The following is an 18,627-nucleotide window of genomic DNA, read 5'->3' on the forward strand; positions in this document are numbered from 1 at the left end:
CCCTTACCTTGGCCCTTGCTGGGGGCTTAGTTTTCTTCTTTTGGGGAATAGGCAACATACTGGGCTGGTTCTGGGGGAAATCTGAGCCTGCCTTTGTTGGGGAACGTGTAAGGACATCATCAATGATAAATGAACGTTGTTGATACTAAAATCTGCAGTCTGGATTATCCACAGCACTACATTTGGGTAAGTTCCCTTCCCCCCTCCCCCCCACCACAGAGATCCTGGCATGCAAGGAATGCCAGTGGTTTTTTTTTTTTTAAGATTTTATTTATTTATTTTGAGAGAGAGTGTGAACGGTGGGGAGGGGCAGAGGGAAAGGGAGAGAGAATCTCAAGCAGACTCAGAGTTGAGTGCGGACCCCGATGCAGGGTTTGATCCCACAACCATGAGATCATGACCTGAGCTGAAATCAAGAGTTGGATGCCCAAATGACTGAACACCCAGGTGCCCCAGGAATGCCAGATTTTGAATTCAAAATTGGAGTAAATAAAATGACAAGAGAAAATTCATGGCCTTGAGTCATCCTACCTTTGTGAGTCAACCCAGGACAGCTTTGGGGTCAGCCATACACTGAGTTAGTAGCACTGAGAACTGAGAGTCTGGGTGACAGGAGGTGTCATCCACAGCCATGCACAACCCCCCAGCACTGGGGTGCCCAAGGCTGCAGCCTGGTGTGCCCAGAGTACCTTCCTTTTTTAAAACCCTTTTTACTTGGAAATCATTTAAAGCTCACAGAGGGTACTCTTCACTCAGAATCACCCATCAACATCATGACCACAGGTGCTTAACATGATTTTTCTAAATACGCGGTATTTTTTGTTTCTGAGCCATTTGAGAGGTAAGCTGTACACAAGGTTATTTCTTTACTTATGAACACATGGCTGTGAATATCTTAAGAACAAGAACATGTTTTACATAACCACAGTACAACTATCAAAATCAGGAAACTTAAATTGATATAATACTATAATCTACGGTCCATATTCCAAACTTGCCAATTGCCCCATAATGGCCTTGGTAATGAATTTTTTTTCTTGGTTCAGGATCATGCCTTGCATTTAGTTGTCATGTCTTTTCAGCATCCTTTAATATGGGCACAATTCCTTGGACTGACTTTGCTTTCAGTATATTAACATTTTTGAAGAAGACAGGTCAGTTATTTTGTAGATGGTTCCTAAGTTTAGGTACGTCTGATGTTTCTTCAATTTATGCACTGTGGGCCAGGAACACCACTGAAGTGAGGCTGCATCTTCCTCAATGCAGCACACCGGAAGACCCTTGGGCTAGCATCGGCCTTAATGGTTGACCAGTACCCCACTGTTTGATAAACCCTCGTTCATTGAAACCACTTTCCCATTGTGGGGGCATTTAGGTGGATCTCAAACCTTAAAAATACTATATGCTGCAATAAAGATTCTTGAACATATTTGCATGGTTGTCTAAGTTATTTCCTTAGGCTGAATTCCTAGACGTGAAACCACTGAGTCGAAGGGTCAAAGGATAGACTTATTTTAAAAGCTTGTGAGTGTTGCCGAGCCACTCTCCAGAAAGCAGACAAGACTGCACCTGGGTGGTGGTATCTGTGCATGCCCTTACTCTTTCCAACCCTGGGGATCCGAATACTTACCACTTACTTACCAGGTGAAGTGGTGTCTCATTGTTTCAAATTGTGCTTTGTTGTAGGGCTAACATTATTTTCCTCTGTTTAGTGGCTATTCTTGTTTTTTCATGAGTTTCCTGTCCATGTTTCTGTCCTATTCATGTCATTGTCACTTTCCTATCACCTTTCTTAATTGGTGGCAGCTGTGCGGATGGAGTCCTGTGCAGAAAAAAACCTAGTGTGAAAAGTCCCTGCTTTTGCCACCTTCGGGTTTGCTGACTGGTGGGCAGGGGTGGGATTTGGTGTTTGTGAGAAGGGGAAGGAAAATAGGGACACTAGGCTTCTCATGGAACTATGAAGACCTGAGTGGAAAAACCGAAGCTCTCCATTTCATCCATGTTCCTGACCCCACCTTTTTTGTGAAAAAGGAGGCTGGGGCACTAGGCTGCAGGTTGAGAGAAGAGGAGATGGTAACAGAGACAGGGAGGGATGGAAGAGAAGCTAGGGGCACGATAGGGCAGAACTTGAGTTTAAAGACAGTGTTCAGGGATGCCTGGGTGGCTCAGTCGGTTAAGTGTCTGCCTTCGGCTCAGGTCATGATTTCAGGGTCCTGGGATCAAGTCCCACATCAGGCTCCCTGCTCAGCGGGGAGCCTGCTTCTCCCTCTACCTGCCGCTCCCCCTGCTTGTGCTCTCTCACTCTTTCTCTCTCTTTCTGACAAATTAATAAATAAAATCTTAAAAAAAAATAAAGACAGTGTTCAGCAAGGCGCACAGCCCACTTCTTGCCTTATCCCTGACTGAGGAAGGCAGTATGCACCTGCTCAAGGTGTTATGAGCTGTGCTTGGGTCCCAGACACTCTCTTGGCCCCTAAGATCATACGGTCCGAAAGAGGATTGATGCTTCCCTAAGAGCTTGTTTCTCCATCCCAGGAGATAAAGAAAGTTCTTTCTTGTATAAAATGACCTCATTCCTTACAACAGCCCAACAAATAGAGGTTTATTTTACTCAACTGACTTTTCTTACATCGTATATCCCCTGAGGAGGATAAGCTTGCCAATCATTCGCACTTTAGTCCTGCAGACTTTTGACCTTAAGAGGATCCATCTCTGAGCTGGGCCTTGATAATGTGACCAAACATAGAGGAGATCCTAGCTTGTGGTAGATGTAGAAATATGCAAGTGTCCCACCCTGAGAGATTACTTGTGAATCTATAGTTCAGGAGACTTGGAGCTGCTCTTGTTCCCTCAGACCCCCTTCTGCTTCCCTGCTGGTGACTTCTCATCCCCTGAGCTTCTTACCACTGTAGTGTCCATGGTGCAATCTCTGGACCTCTTCTATTTTTTATCTGTCCCTAGGTGATCTGATCTAGTCTCAGGCTCCTGCCAGATTTAAATATCACCTATGGAGACTATCTTTGTGTTGATAACTCCCAAATTTGTGTTTCTTTAGATCAGACCACTCCCTTGAACTCTAAATGTGTACTTCCAGTGTCTCATGAGTACCTCAAACTGGTCACATCCAGAACTGACGTGATCTGCCTCTCTAAACCTGCTCCTCCCTCCCAATGGACTTGGGCTTTGCCATCCTATTCTTTCAGTTGTTCAGGCCCAGATCCTTGGAGACATTGCTGACTCCTCTTTCTCATACTCTACATCCAATCTTTCTTAAATCCTATTGGCTTACTACTTCTCATCTCTTCTCATCCCACTGGAAACACCTCAGTCCAAGCCACCATCATCTCTTGCATCTCCTAACTTCCCTCCTTGCTGTTGTTATTGCTCCTTTGGTAATTTGTCTACGCAGCAACCACAGTGAATCTGTTAAAATACAAGTCAGACCATGTCACTGCTCTGCTCAATACTCTCCAATCACTTCTGCATTCACTCAGAGTAAAGCCAAATTTCTTACAAGGCAGGAAGGTCTTACATATTGGCCCCCTCCCTGTCCTGACTTGTTTACCTCTCTGACCCTGTTTCCTAGTACTCCTCCTGTCCACTGTGCCACATTGGCCTCCTAACTGTTCTTTAAACAGGCACATTCACACCTTAGGGCCACTGTACTTGTTCTTCCTACTGCCTGGACTGCTTTCTTTGCCAGCTATCTGTATGGCTTGCTCCCTCAGCTTAAAAGGCCTCTTAATTCATAGGGAAATATGAAGGACTTAGGATAGCCAAATGATTTTGAAGAAGAAGAACAAAGTGGAAGATTTATACTTCCAATGTCACAAGTTACTGCAAAGCTATGGTTGTCAATGCAGTGTGGCATTAGCATAGGTTTAGACATAAAGCTCAATGCAATAGAATTGATTTATGGTCAACTGATTCTCAACAAAGGTGCTGAGACAATTCAGAGGGAGAAAGAAAAGCCTTTTCAACAAATGGTACTGGGACAATTGGTTCTCCACATGCAAAAGAATGAATTTGGACACTTACCTCACACGGTACACAAAATTTAACTCAAAATCAATCATAGACCTAAACGTAAGAGTTAAAACTATTAGACTATTAGAAGAAACCCTAAGAGTAAATATCATGATCTTGGATTACACAATGGTTTCAACATGTGACACCGAGAGCACAAGCAACAAATTAAAATTTTGACAAATTGGATTTTATCAAAATTAAAAATTTTTGTGCTCTGTAAAGCACCTCAAGAAAATGAAAAGATAAGCAGCAGAATGGGAGCAAATATTTGCAAATCATAGATCAGATAAAGGACTTGTATCAAGAATATATAAAGAACTTATAACTCAATAATGAGAATTAGAAAATGGGCAAAATATTTGAATAAGCATTTCACCAAAGATATACCAATGGCCAATAAACACATGGAAATACGCTCTTTTGGATTCATTCAGCTTCTTGAATCCATAGGTTTATATCTTTTGCCAAATTTGGGAACTTTCAGCCATTATTTCTTTGAATATATTTTTCTGCCACAGTTTTTCTCTCCTCTCTTTATACTAGGGGAAAATGCCTGCTTTATACTTTATGTGGAAAACCCAAAGGACTCTACCCCAAAACTGCTAGAACTCATACAGGAATTCAGTAAAGTGGCAGGATATAAAGTCAATGCACAGAAATCAGTGGCATTTTTATACACCAACAACAAGACAGAAGAAAGAGAAATTAAGGAGTTGATACCATTTACAATTGCACCCAAAACCATAAGATACCTAGGTATAAATCTAATCAAAGAGGCAAAGAATCTGTACTCAGATAACCATAGAATACTCATGAAAGAAATTGAGGAAGACACAAAGAAATGGAAAAATATTCCATGCTCATGGATTGGAAGAACAAATATTGTGAAAACGTCTATGCTACCTAGAGCAATTTACACATTTAATGCAATCCCTATCAAAATACCATCCACTTTTTTCACAGAAATGGAACAAATAATCCTAAAATTCGTATGGAACCAGAAAAGACCCCGAATCGCCAGGGGAATGCTGAAAAAGAAAAGCAAAGCTTGTGGCATCACCATTCCAGACTTCAAGCTGTATTACAAAGCTGTGATCACCAAGACAGCATGGTACTGGCACAAAAACAGACACATAGATCAATGTAACAGAATAGAGAGCCCAGAAATGGACCCTCAACTCTGTGGTCAACTAATCTTCGACAAAGCAGGAAAGAATGTCCAATGGAAAAAAGACAGTCTCTTCAACAAATGGTGTTGGGAAAATTGGACAGCCACATGCAGAAGAATGAAACTGGACCATTCTCTTACACCACACACAAAAATAGACTCAAAATGGATGAAAGACCTCAATGTGAGACAGGAGTCCATCAAAATCCTTGAGGAGAACACAGGCAGCAACCTCTTCGACCTCAGCCTCAGCAACTTCTTCCTAGAAAGATCGCCAAAGGCAAGGGAAGCAAGGGCAAAAATGAGCTACTGGGACTTCATCCAGGTAAAAAGCTTTTGCACAGCAAAGGAAACACTTAATAAAACCAAAAGACAACTGACAGAATGGGAGAAGATATTTGCAAATGACATATCAGATAAAGGGCTAGTATCCAAAATCTATAAAGAACTTATCAAACTCAACACCCAAAGAACAAATGATTCAATCAAGAAATGGGCACAAGACATGAACAGACATTTCTGCAAAGAAGACATCCAAATGGCCAACAGACATATGAAAAAGTGTTCAACATCGCTCAGCATCAGGGAAATTCAAATCAAAACCTCAATGACATACCACCTCACACCAGTCAGAATGGTGAAAATGAACAAGTCAGGAAATGACAGATGTTGGCAGGGATGTGGAGAAAGGGGAACCCTCCTACACTGTTGGTGGGAATGCAAGCTGGTGCAGCCACTCTGGAAAACAGTATGGAGGTTCCTCAAAAAGTTGAAAATAGAGCTACCCTATGACCCACCAATTGCACTACTGGGTATTTACCCCAAAGATACAAATGTAGTGATCCGAAGGGCTACATGCACCCCAATGTTTATAGCAGCAATGTCCACAATAGCCAAACTATGGAAAGAGCCAAGGTATCCATCAATAGATGAAGAGATAAAGAAGATGTGATATATATATATATATATATATACACACACACACACACAACGGAATATTATGCAGCTATCAAAAAAATGAAATCTTATCATTTGCAACAACATGGATGGAACTAGAGGGTATTATGCTGAGTGAAATAAGTCAATCAGAGAAAGACAACTATCAAATGATCTCACTGATATGAGGAATTTGAGAAAAAAGACAGAGGATCATAGGGGAAGGGAGGGAAAAATGAAACAAGATGAAACCAGAGGGGGAGACAAACCATAAGAGACTCTTAATCTCAGGAAACAAACTGGGGGTTGTTGGAGTGGAGGGGAGTGAGAGGGTTGGGGTGGCTGGGTGTGGACATTAGGGAGGGTATTCGTTATGGTGAGTGCTATGAATTGTGTAAGACTGATGAATCACAGACCTGTACCCCTGAAACAAATAATACATTATATTAATAAAAAAAAATACTTGCCTGCTTCAAAATATGTGTCAGATAATTCCAACATCTAGATCATCTTGAGTGTTGATTGTCTTTTCTTATTCAATTTGAGATTTTCCTGGTTCTTGCCATGATAAGAGATTTTTGTTTTATATTTTTTAAATTTTATTATGTTATGTTAGTCACCATACAATATATCATTAATTTTTGATGTGGTGATCCACGATCCACTGTTTTCATATAACACCCAGTGCTCCATGCAGTACATGCCCTCCTTAATACCCATCACCGGGCTAACCCATCGCCCCTCCCCCCTCCCCTCTAAAACCCTGTTTGTTTCTCAGAGTCCATAGTCTCTCATGGTTCATCTCTCCCTCTGATATCCCCCCCTTCATTTTTCCCTTCCTTCTCCTATTGTCCTCCATGCTATTCCTTATGTTCCACAAATAAGTGAAACCATATGATAATTGACTTTCTCTGCTTGACTTATTTCACTTAGCATAATCTCCTCCAGTCCCATCCATGTTGATGTAAAAATTGGGTATTCATCCTTTCTGATGGCTGAGTAATATTCCATTGTATATATGGACCACATCTTCTTTATCCATTCATCTGTTGAAGGGCATCTCGACTCTTTCCACAGTTTGGCTATTGCGGACATTGCTGCTAGGAACATTGGGGTGCATACAGCCCTTGACAAGAGATTTTTAATTGCATCCTGGGTATTTTAGATATCATGCTATAAGACTCTGGATTTTATTTAAATTTATTTTAACAGGTATCCTCTGACACTGTGCTGGTAGGGGAAAGAGGGTGCCGCCTCATTGCTGTCAGATGGGGGTAGAAGTCCAGGTTCTTCACTTGGCCTCTGTTGACACTTGTGGGGGGCATGTTAATACTGCTAGGTGGGGTTCAGTTTCCCCACTAAACCTCTGCTGACACGCTCTGAGTGGGAGCGTGAAGCACCTTTTTTACTGTTCCCAGTGACATTGTGATGGAAGGGGACTTGTTGCTACCAGGCAGGGCTGGAAGTCCCAGCTTCCCATTTGGCCTTCTCTGACACCATGCCAGCAGTAGGGAGGAGCACTTTTTGGGTAAAGGTGAGTGTCTAGACTCCCCACTTAGCCTTTGCTGGCAGGTTTTTTTTTTCCCCTGTGATATTTGGGCTGGGGTATGGCCGTTATTGCCTAAAAGTTTTCTGTCTAGCTAGGTTGTCCCTTTCTTGGCTCTTTGGCTAGAGACTTTTGGGCCTGTGTGTGTGTGTGCATGTGCCTGTTAAAGAGTTTCCTGGTTCTGGCTTTTCTAGCGCCCAGTCTCATGTATATGAGGCAAAAAGAAAACCTAGGGAACTCATCATGTTGTTATTTCGGTCTTGAGATTCTTAGCCAGTCTGCCTTCTCTCCATCTTTCAGAGTCTTCTTAAGCTTGTTTTATAAATAATCTCCAGGGTTTTAGCTGTACTCATTGGGAGGAACTAGAAATGCATCTACTCCATCTTGTCCTGGAACTGGAAGCCAGTCTGACAAGTCCAACAAAATGCTCAACGTAGAATTTCTATATTGACCAGTGATTCCATTTTTAGATATCTACCTAAGATAAATGAAAGCATATTTCCACACAAACACTTGCACATGAATGTTCATAGAAGCATTAAACACAATAGCCATAAAGGGGAAACAACTCAAATATTCATGAATTGGTGAATGGATAAACAAAATGTTTATATCCATACAATAGAATACTATTCAGCAATAAAAATAAATGAAACACTGATGCATGCTATAATATAAATGAACCTTAAAAACATTATGTTAAGTAAAAGAAACCAGACTCAAGAGGCCGTATATTGAATGAATTTATTTATATGAAACCTTCAGAAGGCAAATCTATAGAGGCAGAAAACTGTTGCCTTGGGCTGAGGGTTGGCACGGGTCATAAATACAAATGAACATGAGGTTTCTTTGTGGGGTGATGGAAATGTTCTAAAATTAGGTTAAGTATATAATATGTATTATATAAGCTATATTCATAATTATAAATATACTAAACTCATTGAATTGTACACTTAAAATGGGTAAATTTTATAGTATGTAAATTATGCATTCATAGGTCTGTTTCAGAAGAGAGAGAGAGTGAGAGGAGAGGAAGTGGAGACATTTTCTATTGTAAACTTCATTAAAGAATTTTGCTGTTAAAAATGTAGCGATCTGAAGGGGCACCTGCACCCCAATGTTTATAGCAGCAATGTCCACAGTAGCCAAACTATGGAAAGACCCCAGATGTCCATCAACAGATGAATGGATAAAGAAGATGTGGTATATATATATGCAATGGAATATTACTTAGCCATCAAAAAATGAAATCTTGCCATTTGCAACACCGAGGATGGAACTAGAGGGTATTATGCTAAGTGAAATAAGTCAATCAGAGAAAGACAAATATCATATGATTTCACTCATATGTGGAATTCAAGAAACAAAACAGAGGAGCATAGGAGAAGGGAGGGAAAAATAAAATAAGATGAAATCAGAGAGGGAAACAAACCATAAGAGACTCTTAACTCTAGGAAACAAACTGAAGGTTGCTGGAGGGGAGGCGGGGTGGGGGATGGGGCAACTGGGTGATGGGCATTAAGGAGGGCACTTGATGTGATGAGCACTGGGTGTTATATGCAACTGATGAATCACTGAACTCTACCTCTCTAAATCTAATACTACATTATATGTTAATTAATTGAATTTAAATAAAATAAAGTAAAATAAAATTAAAAAAGAATTTTGCTGTTAAGAGTTGCAGGGAAAGGATGGATAGCAAGAGGGGTCAAGGGAAGTATTTTTTAAAATTATCATTACAGAAAATTTCAAATACACACATAAGTGGAAAATCCACGTATCCCCATCACCCAGATAGTATAATAATCAACTCAGGACCACTTTCTTTTCACTCACCCTAGATTATTTTAGAACAAATCCTAGGCATCATATTATTTCTATCATAAATGTTTCATTATCTCTAAAAGATAAGGACTCTTTAAAACATCACTACAGTATCATTATTCTGTCTAAATGTTCACAACATCCTTAATATCCTCAAATATGCAGCCAATGTTCAGATTTCCCAAATTGTCAATAACTACATGTGTAATTAGTTTGTTTGAATCAGGATCAAATCCAGATTCACTCATTGCTTTTGGTTGATATGTCTTAAACCTCTCTCTCTTTATAAAAATACACTTTATTTTTTATTTTTTTTTAATGATTTAAAAAAAATTATTTATTTGACAGAGAGAGATATAGCGAGAGAGGGAACACAACAAGCAGGGGGAGTGGGAGAGGGAGAAGTAGGCTTCCAGCTGAGCAGGGAACCCAATGCGGGGCTTGATCCCAGAACCCTGGGATCATGACCTGAACTGAAGACAGACACTTAACGGCTGAGACACCAAGGCGCCCCAAAAATACACTTTATTTTTTAGAACAGTTTTAGTTTTACAGAAAAATTGAGAAGATCGTACAGAACATTTCCATGTATGCTACACCAGGTGCTTCCTATTACTAGCATTTTTTCTTTTTTAAGAGAGAAAAGAGAGCACTCGAGTGAGCGGGGGCGGGGGGGAGTGGGGGGCGAATGGGTGGGGTGGGGGGTGAAGGCGGGAAGGGAGGGGCAGAGGGAGAGGAAGGGAGAGAATCCCAAGCAGGCTCCACACTCAGCATAGAGCCTGATGTGGGGCTCAATCTCACCACTCTGGGATCATGACCTGAGCCTAAATCAAGAGTCGCACACTTTTTTTTTTTTAAAGATTTATTTATTTATTTATTTATTTATTTATTTATTTATTTATTTATTTATTTATTTGACAGAGAAAGAGAGACCGCAAGAGAGGGAACACAAGCAGGGAGAGTGGGAGAGGGAGAAACAAGCTTCCCGCTGAGGAGAGAGCCTGATTCGGGGCTCGATCCCAGGACCTTGGGATCATGACCTGAGTGGAAGGCAGACACTTAACTGACTGAGCCACCCAGGTGCCCCAAAAGTCGGACACTTAATGGACTGAGCCACCCAGGTGCCTCCCTATTACTAACATCTTATGTGAATATAGTACATTTGTTCTAATTAATGAATCAATATTGATAAATTATCATTAAAATTCATGATTTCTTTTTTTTTTCAGGATTTTATTTATTTATTTGACAAAGAGAGACACAGCGAGAGGGGGAACACAAGCAGGGGGAGTGGGAGAGGGAGAAGCAGGCTTCCTGCGGAGCAGGGAGCTCGATGTAGGGCTCAATCCCAGGACCCTGGGGACCATGACCTGAGCCGAAGGCAGATGCTTAACGACTGAGCCACCCAGGCGTCCCTAAAGTTCACTATTTCTTTGGACTTACTCAGTTTTTACCCAATGTTCTTTACCTGTACCAGGATCCCACCCAAGATACCACATTACATGTATTTGTCATGTATATTTGGCCTTTCTTGGCTGTGACAGTTTCTCAAACTTTTCTTGTTTTTGATGATCTTGACAGTTCTTGATCAGGTATTTTGTTGGATTCCTTTCTTTTGGAATTCGGTGTTTTTCTCACGGTTAGACTGAGAGCTTAAGTGTCTTTTAATCTTTCAGGATTTTTCTTGTCATTTATTTGTTGACGAAATGGTCTGTTTCTTATAGAATTTTCTATATTCTAAATTTTGCTAATTGCATGCCTGTGTTATTTACCATGTACGTCTCCTCCACTTTTTTTTTTTCATGTAAACTGGTAGTTACATTTAAAGACCTGATATGATTCAGGATTTTATTATTTTTTTTTGGCAAGGATATGTCATAGGTGGTGTTGTGCTTTATTTTTCCATCAGGAGGTGTATAATTCTGGCTGGCAGCCATTGATGAGCATTGACTAGACCCATTATTTTACTAGGGGCTATAAACTGGTGATATTCTACTTCTATCATTCTGTCTTTGTCTATTTCATTTATGCAAAGAGTCATTTACTATTTCAGCATAATTTATTTAGGAAAGGGAGATTAATGCCTTTCTTTACTGTTTATTTTCTAGTTTTCAGAATAATGAGTTCATTCTCTAGCATCTTCCAAAACTAACCCATGTTTTTTTATTTAGTATAACTGTGAATAAAGACATTTTAGTATAGTTTAATCTCTTGCAGTGAATCCTTTTGTTGATGCTCCGTTTGTTCCATATGTGGCTAGTGTGAGCCTCAAGTTGACATGATCCTAGTGTCATGTCACTTGCCATCAGGGTCATCTCTTACATATGATTCTTTTTAGTGGAAGCAGTACCGAGATACCTCAGTTTGGGTGCTAGGGAAGTTTATTACTTATTTACTTTTTAAGATAGGTATCTTATACCATGTTAGCTTGCTGATGGGTGTGATCTGCAGAGGGAAAGCAGCATTGCTGAAGAGGGAGGGTTGCTGGAGGAATGTCCTTGAATAGGTGGGAGGCGCTGGGGTTCAGTGCCCAAGTGGAGGAGTTGGTTATAAGTTGAAAGTGAAGAGGAGGGAAGGTGTGTGATTAAGAAGAAAATGTGAAATAATTGCCTTGAAAGTTTGTGTGAGTAACCAGGAAAATGCTGGGTCCTCTTTGGCCAACTTGAAGTTTGTGATTATAAATATTCTTTAAGCATGTTTGAGTATTTCTATCCAATCACTTGGCTGCTTGGATGCAGGCATGGAGTAGGTGGGAAGTTAGACTTAGGCAGAGCTAGGCTTTTTCCAGGTTGGTATGACAGAGAGAGTGAGGAGAATGGGAGTTGAGTGTGCAGGGTAGTTATAAAAATGGGTCATGAAATCTAAGTGGGGTATTGTTGAAATGGGGCAGAATCTCTTACTGTCAGGGTCAAAGGGTTTGGAGGATTGGGAAGAGGAAAAATTGTGGGCGAGGGGGGTGCAGGAGAGAGAATGACTTGCAAAGATAGGAGGTGTTGAGCACAGTGTGGGATACTTAAAATTCATTCAGTATTTCCTAATGACCTCCTTCCAGCTTCAGAGAAGCTTTTCTATTTCCTGGGTCCTGGGGTTTTGTGAATCAGGCATATTGCCTTCCTTGTAGGGACTGCTCTCCGCACATCCATCTCCCAGCTGCCCTGGCCATCTCCCCACAGATGACCATTACAGGGTTCTTGGATATTCTGGGGAATTCATCACCTGAAATGATTGCTCTGTGCTCATGGAAGGTGTAGATAAAGGCCCTTGGGACTTTTGGACAGTGGCTCTGAAGATGACCCTGATGGTGCTGACATCCTTTCATGATGTGAGAATCCACAATAGTTGCTTCTAGAAAGCCTGACCTGGGAGGGGGAGGTGGGCTGGGGAAACTGCCACCTCTCCAGAGCTGGGATCCAGAAGGGGCTGAAAGCAGCTCCTACCACAACACAGGGTGTGCTCTTCCTAAGTCAGTGAGCTGTGCCTGCCCCTTCCCCCCCATTCACCTGCACACAACTAGCCCTGGGCACTCAGACCTTGGCTGGGGAGGTCAGGGGCTGGTGTGGGTCAGTGAGTGGGCGCTGGATGAGGATCACGGGAGATGGACAGGGAGATACATGGATACCTGGCCAGTGTCAGATACTGTCCTAGAAGACCCTAAACTAGAGCTGTGGGTGGTGAAGCATTATGGATTACCTCTTTCCCAGAAAGATCAACAATTTAACCCTGAAAATAGACTAAAATTTTTACTGGACACATGATCAAGGACTGATTCAGAAAGTCCTCCTTTTTTTTTTTTTAAAGTAGGCTCCATACTGGTCGTGGAGCCCAATGCAGGGCTTGAACTCACAATGCTGAGATCAAGACCTGAGCCGAGATCAAGATTTGGACACTTAACCGCCTGAACCACCCAGGCACTCCGGAAATCCTCCATTTTAAGTTTAGAAACTATTGGATAAACAGGCCAAATTTAAAGATAACACAACAAATTTTTTATTTATTTTTTCCTGAAGAGAAAAACAGTCTTGTACTGGGGTCTACTATGAGTAGCAAATCTATTAAAAAGTGTAGGAAATTTAAGTCCAAAAATTCCCGAGTATAAGAACGACTGACAGGATAAGTAATAGAAACAAAACAACCGCTCCACCTTTAGTAAATGTCCCCAAGTCCAAAGTCCCAGGGACCCAAAGGGTTTGTGAGTCTGTCTATTTTCTCCTTTTTTTCTGTCTGTCTAGCCAAAGTTTACTGAACACTTGCTGAGGAGAAAGGGCTGTTGGATGTGTTTTCAGTGGAAGGGTAGTGCTTTGTCAGTGGTAGGAGGAAGCCCTTAGACAGTGGCCTGAGGTGGGGGTGGGGTTTGGAGTGGGAACGGGAAGTGGTTGGGTGGGTAAGGGGGTGGGAGGGCTGAGGGTAGGATGGGGAGGGGGGGAGTTGGGAAGGTAATAGGGGTGGAGTGTGACACTGGGGAAGGGGCAGCAGATATCTGTCTAGGGGGCTATTTAGGGATGGATGAAGGTGCAGACTCAGTGAGGATGCAGAGGGTCCCATGATGTATGGTGTGGGGGTGGGGAGGTCAATGTGCAGTGAAAGCAGCCAGAGGTGGTGAGACTGGCAGCCAGCCACCTTCCTGGGCTGCTCTGGTCTTCTCACAACCTACCCTCCCTGGGTGTTTGTGACAGGAGGTAAATTCTCCAGTCCATGGTCTGTGTTGATGGCAAGGCTGGGGGTGACTCTCCTGGGTCCTGGCCCTAGCCTGGCACAGTCACGGGGTTAGGGCTGCCCAGCCATGGTCTGCCTTCTTCATGGGTTTTCTGGGCCTGACCCAGCTTTAGGTGTTGGGAGGATCTGTCTGCACTAAAGGGTCTTAGGCCTCCCATGCTCTGCCCTCCAGAGGTTCCCAACCTAGGTGGGAGATCCCGACAGTTATAACAAGTAGAACTCTGGGTGTGAAGGGAGGGTTGTGAACATCCTCTGTGGAAGCTCTGGGAGAAGCCAGCTGTTCTCCATCCCCACAGCTCTGACCACCATCAATGATCCTGTAGCCACACAATGGATGTTTCCAGCCCAGAACTTGCCCTGGGCTCAAGACTCACATGTTCAACTGTGTCTTCCACTCCCCACCAAGATGTCTAACAGGAAAGTCAACAGAAACACCTCTACTTCCAAACTCTTGATTCCCTTCCCTGCAATGGAGTGCTCTGGGCTGGATGTGGGCAGAGGCACTCTGGATTCTGCCCCTCTGGGCACAAAAGTTCCTTGGGTGCAGTTGAGGCCTGAAAGCTCTCCCCTTCTGTGGTCTGTGGGCCTGGGGAAATGGGGAGGCACTTAGGAAGCTTCTGGAAGGCTTCCCACCCTGATCTCCCACTATATCCTTTGATGAATGTGACCTGTCACCTGCTCGCTGGGGGAAAGGCCTTCTTGATGTGTGGGCGCCAGGCTTCTGCCCATTGAGGGTGTCCCAACTCTTGGCTGTGGGAGGGGAGAAGCAGACTGACCCGTCTCCTGGGAGGTGCAGGTGTGGCCTGTGCCCAGCAGACCTCTTCAGAAGCCGTGGCCATGCTTGGCGCTCTGGAAGAGGAGCTGCCTTATGTGCAGCTCCAGGGCAGGACAGGACCCTCACCCTGCAATGGGGGAAGCAAATGGGAAATCCCGGGGCCAGGGAGGGCCAGGCTGCCTTGGGGAGGGGCAGCCAGTCACAATCACTGGGAGCCACTCCTTCTGTCCACCTGCATTTTCCGTCAAGGAGAAGGTATCCCTTTAGAGGTAGAGGGGATAGAGAGGGGAATGGTGAGCAGGGTCAGTGGACAACTTGAACCCTGGGGTGTGAACTAGAAGCTTTGGGTGCTCCTTTCTGTCTCCTATCTGACCCCAGATGGCAGTGAGTAGTTTGAGGAGGGACTAAGCAGAACTGACTGGCAGGAAAAGGCTTGGAGTCCCGGTCAAAGGAATTTGAGGATGGGTCTTGCCCACAGGAGCTAGTCTGTGTGGGTGGCAGTCAGGACAGGGGTGGTGCATGAGAACAGTGTGGGTGGGAGCAGGAGGGCAACATGGGTGAGGGGGAGCTGGGATCAGGGGCTGAGACCCTGGGCTTCCCAGAGCAGGCAGATGGGACAGGAACATCCTGCGGGGATGGAGAGACACCTGCAGAGTGAAGCAGGGGCATGAGGAAGAGCCCCAGAGCTCACTGGGGTGAGAGATTTAGAGAGAGGAGGTGGTCCTTAGCTGGTTTTCTGAGAGCCTTGTATTCCAAAAACCCTTCTTTTCTGTGTCCTTATTGCATGTGTTCTTGTTTACATTTCCTATGTAAAGTTCTCTAAAAATCTCTACGTCTTGAGAGTGAACTAAAGGGACAAAGGGGGTGATTATTCCTGGTCTCTGTGGTGGTGGTGGCAGAAGTGGATGGGGCCTGTGTCTGGGGAAGGCTCCTGGGGGTAAACCTACGTAGAACCCAGACCTCAGGTCTGTTTTAACACCTGCTGGGAGGCCCCCACCTTCCCAGCTGAGGAGGTCGCCTGTTCCCAGGAGGCTCAGCCAGCTGCAGGGCGTAGAGCAGAAGTGGTGGCAGGGGCTCTGCTGGCTCCGCAGGGTGGTCTAGGCTATGGCTTTGGGCCTGGAGACATCAAAAGCTGTGGTTTGTCTATTCCAGAGCCGGCTGGCAGGCCTCCCTACCTCTCCCACCTCTCTGTGCACCTGGATTCCCCACTCACTGGGCTTATCACTGGGTGGTCACTGTGTCCTTGTCTTGATTGGGGGGAGGGTTGTCATCTAGCAGAAGCAATCGTTGGGTCACCTGGGAAGGGGCTTGTAGTGAGATGGATCAGGGTGGGGGTTCTCATGTTAACCTCTCCCCCTGGGTCCCTTTGTCCTTTGTTGCATTACTCCCTGTCTGCCCCCTCTTCTTGTGCTTTCTCACTTTTCCCTGCCCTGCTCTGTAACTGGGGAGACTGACCACTATGGATTGATCACGGCGAGGGAGGGCGCAGGGGACTTGCTGGCGGTTTCTCACTGGGTTTGGCCAGTGGGAGGCACTAGAGGGAGGCTTTGGTGGAAGGAGAGTAGGTGGGGTATTCTCTCTTGCTCCCTCCCTGCCCTTGTCTGGGCTCCTCCTCTCCATCCCTTCATGGCTGGGAGGGGGAATAAAGCCTCCCCTCTGCCTCAGAAGCCACTGCTGTTCTCCTCTCCCACCCATCCCCAGATGAACTGCCCTTCTTTACAACTCTGTGACTGAGCCACTTCGATGGAATTCTGCTTCCTCCTGGGGCCGTTCACCTCTCTTCTCACTCTGGCTCTCAGGTGGGCTGGATAAGGACTGAGTTTCCATGTGGTGGGGGACACTCTTTCCTCACTCAGAACTGTGCTCTTTCTCACCACAAACCGTAGGGCAGAGTCCTCAGTTTCATTTCCATCGCCCACCCTCTTGGGATTCAGCCTTCAACTCCTCCCTCTACCTTGAACCTCTGGTTCCGACTCTGAGTCAGGGTCTCCTCAGCAAGGAAGTATCTTCTCAGAGATGCCAGGCTTGGACCAATCATTTCCAGCTTTGTTCAGGGAGTTCGGAGTCTCCCCAGGGGAGTCAAGCCTGGAAACCCAGGGCACTTGTCCAGCATCTCGGCCCAGGGCTGCCCTTAGGTGTGTCTTACCTTCAGTGTATCTGAGGGTCTGCTTCTTGCTCACATTGCTGAGGGTTTTCTCTGCTTCACCATGAGTCCTGTCAGGGGCCAGGTTGTGGGACTGTCTGGGGCAAGAGACTTTCTTTGTCTTCCCCAGATGCATGCAGCTGGCTGTCAATAAATGCCCACTGAACAAGTGAGTATAGGGATTGTGTCCTATAACCATTCACGAGGGGCACAGGGATGGGTGAAAGGGGAGGGGTCAGGCAGAGAAGAAAGCTTTTGGTTTGGGGGAAATGGCAAAGCCAAGGTCTGGAGTGTGTGGGCCTTTTGCAAAGACAGGATGCAGTGGTGTGTGTGTGTGTGTGTGTGTGTGTGTCTGTGAAGGGCGCATCCTCACCCTATCAGGCTTCAGGGGAACAGTGACAATGGGGAACACTGTGGGACAGACCAATGCCTGGGGACTGGGTTGCATAGAGATGCTGACATTGTCCCAGCACTTTCTGAGGAAATTCAGTTTTGTTCTTAAAAAATGAATAATATGTAATTAAAATAAATAAAATAGAAATAATAAATAACATGAGTAAGCTAACTTAAGAAAGTCAGTAAGTAAGTGAATTAAGGCCCACCACCCCAGGACACTCTCTGGTGTCCCTTCCTGTCCTAACTACCCCCTTGGTGCCCAGGAACTCCTCATCTGACTTCTGCCACCACAGATCTGTTTTGCCTGTTCTCTAACTTCATCTATCAGGAATCCCATGGAGGGCGGTGTTTTGTGTCCGGTTTCCTGTGCTCCATCCACATTTCTAAGATTCCTTGTCTGCATAGTGCATTCCCTCCCTCTGTCCTCCCTCAGGGAAGCCCTCCTTCAGTGCTATGCTTGCTGGCCACTAGGGGACGGCAGAGCCTGATGGAACCTGGGAGACCTGAGGGCCTCAGGGTGACTGTCCCCTTACAGCACCCTCTGTCTGGTGGCCTCCCAGGCAGCTGCTGCAGGGGCTCCTGCTGCTTCCCTCTCTGAGACCCGCTGCTCTAGAGAGGATTTCTGGGCTCAGTGCCCCCAGTCTGCTGCCCTCTGTTTAGAGCTTGGCTGAGCTTTGGTGTGGACCTGGCTCCTGCGGGGTCTGACCACACAACCACATGACCCTGGGCAGATCCCCTCCTCTTGTTCAGCTTCTGTCTCTCAGCTTTAAAATGAGGAAAGGCTCTTCTCTGGTGATTAGAGTAAATCATTGTTGAAATAAAGTACCTCATGTTCAGAGTGAAGGGGCCCTTGGTAAATGGTGGGCCTGAGTATTTGGTGAAGATCAGCAGAAGGCAGGGGCCTGGCCTCAAGGCTTCAGCCTACAGCACAGCCTGTGGAGACAAGTCTCCCTGACACGGAGGAACAGTGTGTCGGGTATCCTGGGAACTGTTAGAAACAGCCTCTCAGGGCTGGTCAGGGCCTCTCCTGCCTTTTCTGCCCCAGGCCTCTCTCCTCTGGTTCTTTCAAGGTGAGAGGCCAAAGTGCCAGTTCTCCA

Source organism: Mirounga angustirostris, unplaced genomic scaffold (assembly GCF_029215605.1).
Source record: "Mirounga angustirostris isolate CCGP_5_RB_7025 unplaced genomic scaffold, mMirAng1.0.hap1 SCAF_8, whole genome shotgun sequence".
Classification (NCBI taxonomy): Eukaryota; Metazoa; Chordata; class Mammalia; order Carnivora; family Phocidae; genus Mirounga; species Mirounga angustirostris.